The sequence below is a fragment of the Hetaerina americana genome, unplaced genomic scaffold (genome assembly GCF_022747635.1).
Source record: "Hetaerina americana unplaced genomic scaffold, ioHetAmer1.1.p SCAF_1, whole genome shotgun sequence".
Lineage (NCBI taxonomy): Eukaryota > Metazoa > Arthropoda > Insecta > Odonata > Calopterygidae > Hetaerina > Hetaerina americana.
Window position 1 is genome coordinate 26,731,318 of NW_027286069.1, and position 9,889 is coordinate 26,741,206.

At 37.4% G+C, this 9,889-nt stretch overlaps 1 non-coding gene across 1 annotated transcript; it reads left to right on the plus strand.

Moving 5' to 3' along the window:
• Nucleotides 1-8,827: 8,827 nt before the first annotated feature.
• On the plus strand, nucleotides 8,828-8,934 carry LOC139697598 (U6 spliceosomal RNA). Its single transcript, XR_011702797.1, has one exon. It is a non-coding gene; the product is annotated as a U6 spliceosomal RNA (small nuclear RNA).
• Nucleotides 8,935-9,889: the final 955 nt, after the last annotated feature.

A 9,889-nucleotide genomic window follows, 5' to 3' on the forward strand; every position in this document is an offset into this window, starting at 1 on the left:
GGTATTCAATTTTCAGGAAACATTACTGGCGAGCATTAAAAATATTCGCGAGAATACAATATTTTGTAATTTCGACGAATACAATTTTTGTAATTCTTTACTTAATAAGAAATTTTGGCAGAGTAACTAACTTCGAAAGTAAAATCGAAATATTCATAAAAATCTACTGTGTTATCATGATTTTATTATTTACTTTATTTAGATGACGAAAATGTCTAAAATTTTTTGACCATTGCAATTTTTTTTACCTCAAGGATTTTCACAAATTTAATTTCAGGATTAAAATAAAATAACGTTGTGAAGTTTGGTGGGGCATGACAAAAAAGACGTCGGAATAAAGAAGTAGGCTCGGGATATTTAAACAGGTATTGGAAAATCTATTGGAAAAAAAATGTCTGCACGAAACTTGCTAAAGGTTCATGAAACGTATCACATTCTCTTTTGAACTTGAAAAAAATCTTGGTCACTTTAAAGAGAACATTAATTTTTCATTATTTTATTTTAGCAAATAATAAGTGAATCTTAGGAAAACCTTAATCCAATCAACAGAGCATTCTTGTCAACCGTAAGAACCCAAATTACCCTTTCTAAAAAATGTGTAAAAGGAAAAGTGGAATGAATTACCAGATTCTCTAAATCCTATGCTGAAATCGGTAATCACGTATTATCCTTATATCATGAGACGTAACTCTGTGCGTATTGACACAAACTATAATCTGAAATTGAAACTCCTCAAATAAATACGTAGTTTGTGAGGCGAATTCAACGCCCCTAGGAAACAAAAGAATGCTGACGGCGCAGTTTATAATTTAGCTCCGCGTGGACACAGAGATCAACAATAAAAAATAATAGTCACCCATGACGTGAAACTCTGGGCGTGTAATAAATTATCCCATAGACTTCGCAGCCTCCTCTCTCTCTCCTCCACCCCTTCGCATGCTAATGCGACGTCACCAGTAACGCAAATTGAAACTCTTCCTATTCATATTGACGCCACCGCGCAGAACAATATGATAATAACATTGGGGCTCTCGCACCTGGCCAAAGGAAAGTTTCTCAAGTACTCACCGTACTCGAGCAACCCTTCGGAAGATCGCAAAAGATTTCCTGCCAAAAAAACAATCCAGACTAAGTACCTAACATATCCCTAAAAATAGCGAAGAGCGCTCGCTGTTTCGAGGTGACCTTGTGCCCCGGGACCCATTAAACCTGGACCCCACCTGTGGTCTTCTTTTCGGACCCCCATGTAACTACGTCAGAGTCAACCTTTTAGTTCTTCCCCTCTCCCTATCTCCATCCCCTTGACGTCCCACTCGTATTCCTTCCTCCTTCACCCTCTTCCCTTCTCGCTTGTCTCTATCATCCCAACACTACCTGTCGAGCTGGTGGTACCACGGTGTCTGTGCTTGTGTTCGTGAGTTCGTCTTCTCCTCCCCCGCGAGGATTTCGGACCATCTGGAGCTGCCAAGTAGGTTGAAGGTGAGCAGGAAAGGAAGAGCCTCGGGAAGCTTTGGGGGTGGGAGAGCAGGCGATGCGTATCTTTTCCGAAAGTGTTGAAACTACAGCATTTCACAGCAAACGTGCGTCTGCGTGTACTCGAGGATAATGGCATATTCGGGGTCGGTTCAGGGTCATGGATGTGGTGAACAGCCACTTTAAAGCGAAGGATGTGAAGGAGAGACGGTGGGCAGAAAAGTTTGGAATTTCCCAGAAAAAAGAATATGAAATACTAAAGCAAGTCACGCTCTGGTCGAAAATATTGGAAAAATCTGGTTTTTTTGATGGACTTTTGTGAGAAACACCACTCGCGTTTAGTCATAATTAAACGTATGTCCATATGCTTTGCGTACGTACCGTTGACTCCTTCCTACGCCTGGGTCCTGATCCCAGCCAGGGCTGGGACCCTCGAATCGAACGATCCCTCAATCCAAGAGCACACTCAAAATATCAATTCAGGGCTAAAACTTGAATTAAGATATCTCATAGGTTTTGGCAGCCTTTCACATCACAAAGGAAAAGAACATTTGTGAAATGCAGAGGTTGCATACGTATGTACAACTAAAGCAAGATGTATATCTCCCTGTTTACTTTTAGGACACGCTTCCATCAGCATTATCAAACAACCTCCCCAACATGAATAAAATATGTGTAAAACATTTGTAATAAAAGTGTAAAATCTGAAGATGAAGCAGCTACCAACAAATTCGAACGCAAATCAAATGTTTACAAATTCTTTAGCAAACAATGATGTTAAATACAGCGAGGAGAATGGCCTGAAAGTGAATATTCCTTTTATTAAGGGACAGAAAATTATAAAATATATTTGGTGGTTCAATTTATCATTGTGGTAGGAATAGGTTTTGTTCAGGTTTAATAAGGTCGTAATTCTAAGAATGAAGTCGAACATAATGAATAACTGATCACTTTTCCACTTGAAAAAAAAATTATCATGTGGAAAAGTGCTTTCATTATCTCTCTGCTGACTGAACATTTCCTACACCCTTTGCATTTTAACAGTTAAGCCAAACGTACCAATTCATATACCCGTATAACTAATTTGTATGCTGCATGTTTCACATGAAAAAATGTATAATCTTAAATGTACTTTAATTATTTTAAATACTTAAAAAGGTATTTGATCTTAAATTTCTTTTCATTTTCAGGTCCAGCCATGAACGTTGAAAAGAAAAGTTATCATATCATTATAACGATGAACGGGATGCTGATTATTTTTCTACAACAGTTAAGCATAAATGTTGCCGTTTAATATGCAACCCGTCTTCAGCAATCTTCGAGAAAATAAATGTGGAGAGATATTTCCTAACAATCCATGATGAATATGACATAATATGTAAGAAATACTGAATTACGTAAAGAAAAAAGCAAATATTTGAAATATGATATTTCTCCGCCGCAAAATATGTTTGTGAAAGTCATGGATAAACCAGTTGCAGTAATAATCTCGTCCTTGCAAGTGTTTCATTTATTGGTTACGAAGGAAAAAGCATTTAGCAATGGTAACTTGATGAAAAAAGTATTTTTTGACCGACGCAGAAGCACTTTTTTTCTGATTTTAAAAATAAAAAAAATGTTATTGATTCAATGAAAGATTTACGACTTTTGAGAATAACAAACAGTCACGAAGAGGAATTTAAAATCTAAGTGCAGGTGTTAGTCATCAACTACGAGAGAACATAGATAGATACATTAAGTGGCCTTTTCCTTACAATTCTATGAATCAACCGACGTCACTGTCGCTGCATAATTGATGAAATTTATTTGAATTGCATTCGGAGACTGTATAGCTAAAGGATAACCTCTTCAAGTAATACCAATGCATGGAAGGACGAGAGGGGATCACACAATTTACAACTTTTGATGGCTTTGTGAAGGAAACGCACTCTCTATTTTTTAATTTGTTTCCATTAAGAGGACAGAGTTTCTTCAATGACCGGGAAAGTTAATGACGTTGTTTCCAAAGGTCGAAAATCTTATATTCGATATTTATTTGCATTAAATGAGTAAATCAACGACAAGTATTTAAATATTTCACAGCATCCAGTCACATGAAAATCAATAGGATCGACATATGACTGGATGTGTACAAACACTTCTATACCAATCTTAAATATTTTTCGTCGCATTATTCATTTTATACGGAAAAATATCAAGTAACAACATGATGATAAATATTCCGGATTTTTTAGCGTATCTCTGTATTATTCATCAGCAGGTTATGCATCCCAAGAGACTGTTTACACGATGCTATGGATATTGTTTTTAAACTTGTGAATGCTATCCTGTGCAGTGTCCTTCAGAGACGCCTATTTAGATTACAAATTGAATATGTTAAGAGACGATATATGCCACGCATTGCTTTTCGCTGGCTCAATAGAATCCATTTTCTTGTTAGATTTCTGGAACTGCTGGTCGACATTAAAAAATTATTTCCTGTAAAAGTTGATTGTTGTCAAAAAGTAATGCAAAAAAATGATATTTAATTTATTTTTCATTCATTCATTTAGTGCGAAACTGAATGCTGTAAATCTTGACCTTCAAGGTAAACATTAAAATTTTACAGTCGTGGTCATTTCAATAGGTGCTTTTCAGCAGTAATGTTGCAATCAAATTTAAAAGATCATGGTAAAAGGTATTTTCCGAGATGTAATAAATTTTTCGAAAAATCCTGAAATGACCACCTGCATTCCAAAATATATTATTGATGTGGAAATTGAAAGTGATGATTAATCAATTGAGAAAAGCGTTGAGGATTTTAAAAAGATTGAAAGCATTGTACGAGTCTTCACAGGCGTAAATGTGCAGATTCCTCCTCTATGGGGAATTACAGAATGGTTTCTAAATAAAATAAAATAATAAAATGACTTTTTTTTCATTAATACGCACGTCATTCGAAATGTGCCACCAAAGCCCAGGGTAAGAAAAAGTAGTTGTTGGGTACTTCGGTCCAATCCGGTTCGAGCAGATAAGATGTCATTAAATTGAAAATTGAAGAACTGAATTGTGTAGTGAAAAATTGGTGACCGCATTGCAGTTCCTCCCAACCATTCGTTCTCTTCGTTTCCGCGATGGTGATTGGGATAGAGCGGTTAGAGCTGTTACTACTAAATAAAACCTTTTATTGGTTTGGTTACAGGTTCTCCAAGTTGTATTCACGGAAACAATACCAACTTTTCATCACATCCCAGATAAACACTGAATACAAGATGGCATGTTTCATAAATGGTATTTTTTGTCAATCTACATCTTCTATATATTCATTTCTAGAAATTATTTCTCTTTTAAAGTAATCAACTGCCAGTTCTGGTCGAAGATAATACAGTTTAATTGCATCTCAATTAGAAGTTCCGCTAGCGAGAAGGACCATTTACAAAGTATCCCCACCGTGTCCTTTCTGGAAGTGGTCCAAAAACTTCCTAAACCAGAAACTGTGAGACACAGTAGTTCTTGGAAACGGAGGTGCCGTCCTTCGGCGGCATTTTTTATCCTTTGTAGTCTTCTTCCTTGTCCTGATTTGAATTCCAAACTAATGGTGTGAAGTCTGGCCATGCTCATTCTTCGGCAGCAGCGTCTTCCAATATGTTCTCTTGTTCTCTGCTTGAATGTTAGGTAAAGATTTTTAAACGATAGAGAAATTATTTATGCCAGGTATGGAAACAAATTGCTCACACTGGTTGCCGGACAACAGATGTTTCTGGTGTGAACTGTAAATAGGTGAGCATAAGAAGAAAAGTTCATGCCTCGCGAAATTTTCGTGTTCTTGAAAGCAGTTGTAGCCATGTGGCATTATTACCTGAATTAAAAAATGTAGGGAATGCACTCGCCACCATGAATCTATTTTGTTTTAGTGAAAACGAGATGATGCTGTCCGTTAGACTGTCAAGTGAAGGAGTAGTTCCTGTAAACTACAGATAAAAACATTAAGATAAAAAAATGATTGAAAATTATTTATCTCTTCTGTGATTAAGCCATGCCGAAAAATCCAATTATAGGTTCCTATATCACATATATCATATGCTTACTTATATGGTCGGGCAAATTTAAGTTAATACGACTCTTAAACTTCGATGCGACTCTATTATGCGTGTCAAAATTGTCTGCTAAAAGTTAAATATGGGAAACATTGGATTAGTGTGAGAATTTTTACGATAGGATGATAAAACTATAATCACGGATGGAACTCGTATTTGGATCATCATAACTTTTAAAGTATTTATTGAAGTTTTCCAACGCTCTCAACTGCAAAATTCAAATAAGAGTAATGTTTTTTAATTGGACAGTTCTAACAATTTGGAAATTTTTGTAGTAAAAAGGAAGTTACCACCGCAGTACTATTTCAATGACGGGTCGGCCCTAGCACGTCTTTTAGGAATGGTTAAGATAAACGCTGGATTTATTTTTTGCCAATTTTATAGAAGTTTAGACTGTGATTACGCTGGAAAACTCATTTAATTTTCCTGTACATCAGTACTGATAATAGAATAAACAAGGTTATCCAAGAGTTACTTAACACGTAAATTATGCAAATGCAATAAAACTTCGAGAGCACAAGGAAACGAGTTAATTACAATGTTGACCGGCAGCAATGAAATGCCCGAACCAATTTACAACCGTTTTGTGACCGAGAACTTGATTAGAATAAGCAAAATTGGGCTGATGTTACCTTTTTTTGGTTAGAAAACTTACCAGATAATTCTAGATCATTTCCTCGCGCGTCAGAAAGACCCAACCACCCGTCGTGGCCGTAAAATATTCTTAATCAAGCTAAGCCGAGAGATTTATGTAGCTCAAAAGACTTTGGCAGAGAAAGGCAAAATGTCTTAGTTTCTCCATATTTTCCTGTCTGCTCTGTTATAAACCACAAGAAGACGTTTTCTATGTACATAAGGTATAAATTATCTCAAGGGTTATGTACAATTTTTTTTTAATCTCCCTTAATTATCCTATCATATATTTCTTTTGGCCCAAAGATTATTTTATTTTGATATTTCGTTGTCAATTTTCTTTTGCTGTCCATGGTATTGTTTTGTCGCTCAGCCACTCATCCGGTCTTTAACACCCAAAAGTTAAGACGCTCGAGAAAATTGATTTAGCGCTTTTACAAGAAGGCTGTCTTATTAATGTGTTTATATGTTATCCTCATCGTAGCTTTTAAGGTAGCAAAATGTTTATGCAGCCATAAAAGAACCAATCCACTGTACAAAGTTCCTTATACACCACATTATTTCTTTGAACAAAAGTCACCTTTAAAATCTTTAACTTAATGAATATGAAAACGATTCATTCAATTTTTCGAGTGGCAGAAAAAAAGGACAAAGATCTTTAGAGCCTTAAATTAGTTGGTCGTATTTTTTTAAGTTTTAAGGTCGTAGCTCACACAAAAGTTCTATATTTTAAATTAGTAAACTACTGAAATGAATTTAATACTTTTCTTATGGACCTCAAGTTAGACAGTCATGGGACAAAAACAACCTATTTAAATAAACTGTTTCACATTTTGTTATTTTCCGGTAGTTTTCCTCAAAGATAAAAAAATAATTGAAAGTTATTTATCTATTGAATTCTGAATATGTGCTTAATTATAACTGATGAATTTCAACTTGGTAACTTGACTAAGTGTAAAAATATGCATCAATTCCAGATGTCGTCGCAAATACGAGTAGTATTCCACCATTAAGTCGGTGAGTTCATTTCTTCTAACAAATAGTTGGTAAGTATGCGATGAAGCACTTCACGGAAAACAAGGTTTCTTACCAGCTTAACTATGCAATAGGTGTCCGAATTCATTTATAGCAGATTTAAAGTACAGCCAGTCACTGTTGTTGTTTTTGCTGTTCTGTTTCGAGTTCAGTTTTCACCAAATCCTTGGCTTTTGAGCGAGAGTAGGGAATTTGTATTTTAGTCAGAGAGTTGTTGGCAAATGAGCTTAGCAGTATGCCTTGTTGTTTGTAATCTTTGCATTAGTACGCTATTTCATTGACATTGAATGCATGAGGGTGACAACTGAACTGTGAGTTGACTGCTGAATACTCAGCCGCGCATCAATCCATTCGACCTCTCTCTTCCGCATATGACCTTTCGGGAATAACTTCTCTCTCCGCTCTGCCTTCCGTAAGCCAACCTTCTGCTGTTGTCACTATGTCAGCAGTAATAAGAACAGAAGACACTATTTCTACCAACTGCGCATCGATGGGTTAGTGTGTACAAAAGCCTGCTAGAGAGCTCTCTCTGAAAATTGTACTCACCTAATATACTACGCGTTAGTGCTAATATTCTCCTGCAATTTATGGTGATGACTTTAATTTAATCAATTAATAAATGCGCCGATTTAGCGGTAGCATCATTGCGAAACCAATAGAGAAGCGGCTGTTATCTCTTCTGGTAGTTGACGCATCTCGTTTGAATGTTTGCAATTGATTTTTATTTCTACTTGCTACGGTGGAACTAGATCTACCGACGATTATTAATCGTACATCCCAGCTGCCAGCCTCTTATGCGCACGCCCCATCCCCGATCGTTTGATCCGATAATTTTTCAGATGAAATAGCATCCGCAGCTGAACCCATACGGCACGGTAGATCAACTAAATATATTGAAAATGGTAGCATGATTTTCATTTCGGTAGAGGGATTCGAGCCCGTTACCGCAGCAAACCTGCGGCAAATTTGAGAAAGTTGATTTTTTACGATTTTTTTTCCCTGGAATACATATATTTTTAAGTTCATTTATTATCTCATACAAGATACATCTTATCAATCTATACCTTAATCTATCTTACACAATTATTACAATATATTTAATCTTGTACATGCGTGACGTAGCATGTAAATTCACAAGAAAAAGTAATGCTTGCTAGGTAGGTAAGAATTGGCATCTGACATCCATGGTCAGAAATATTCTGCTGTCATTATAGCAAATGACCTTTTAGCTCTATCACTTTCCTACTTTCTTAGGAAAAGTACCATATTTTTTGGGAATATGCATACATGTTTTGCGATAAGCAGATCGGTTGGAAAACTAAGGAATCATAAGCATATGCGGCGTCAACCGATTTGTGAGCTGTGATGGTTAGAATCAGGAAGTGTAGGTTATGGATAACGGATTCCAGAAATCTGGCATCGAAGACAAGGCCAGGGTATGTATAGTTTAATGTCACCTTCGACGTACGTTGTACTACTATCTAAGATTTCTTCGTGTTGCTTCTGATAATGGCCCTGAATGAATGAACTATCCAGACACCTGCTAGAACTATTCTCGCGACTTCATTAGTACATCACCTACCACAATTATCTGATCCCCATTTAAACAGGCACTCACTTCTGCGGTATTTACACTAATATCGAAACAGAATAAAGAAGATTAGTATGGTCCCTGCGCAAGGACGGCTTTCAAAATCGTGAAGCTCTCCGCATTTGTTTTATTTTGGGGAGCGTGTTAGATAGGTGGATAGAGAGCCAGACCGAAGGTCCTGTGTTCGATTACCGGTGATGCTTCTGGACACCCTCAGATTCACCCAATAAGCTGTGTGATATTTTTCGGGGGCCAGCTCTTCCTGAGAAACCACAGACATCACAGAGATAAGGAACTGGTCCCTCTTATAAGCCTATTTACCAGTGAATTTCACCCGCCGGCTTGTTGGCTCTTCGCACACCAATCAAACCTATCTTCGGATTACAAATTCACGTCAACAAGAACACGCGTATTTCAGATAAATGAACTGTCTATGGATTAGTTTGCCACAGCATCTGCAGCCAGGCATATTTACTTTCCTCAAATATGAGGAGTACATTTCGATTCGCTTTACGAGTGCACTAAGCATAGGCTTGGCATGTGTCTTGGGAATCAATTATTAGAAGGCAATTTTCAAGGACGAACAAAAAGAGTCGACACATGATGCCAAGACGTCTTCTTTTGTAAGATCCCAAGATTTGTTCGCAGCGTCTTCCTCTTCCGGGAAAAAAATCATTGGTTTTTCATCCAACACCTTTCCTCCTTCGCAAATCGGCAAGTTCACAGGCGGTATTTTACCGACCTACAAGCGTGCGCAACGAAGGAGATGGGAGCCGTGAGTCGGGTGGGCCTATTGAACTCTATATATGTCCAGAACGCCTCTCTCTCTTTCTTCCCACAACCCGAACCCCGTCCGCTGCCTCGGGCCTCCGAAACGGAAGACCGCGAAATTTCATTGTTTAGGAATATCGAGGATCAGCGAGGGCTGCCTTGAGCCCTGCCATAAAACTCGACCTCTGCCCGGTTATTTTGCGTTTCCTTTTCTGCGCGTCTTCAATTTTCAAACCTTATATTCTTTCTTTTTTTACCAAACTACGGGGGGAAGCTCGTGGCCGCGCTCTCTCGAGGCGGCGAATGTTTT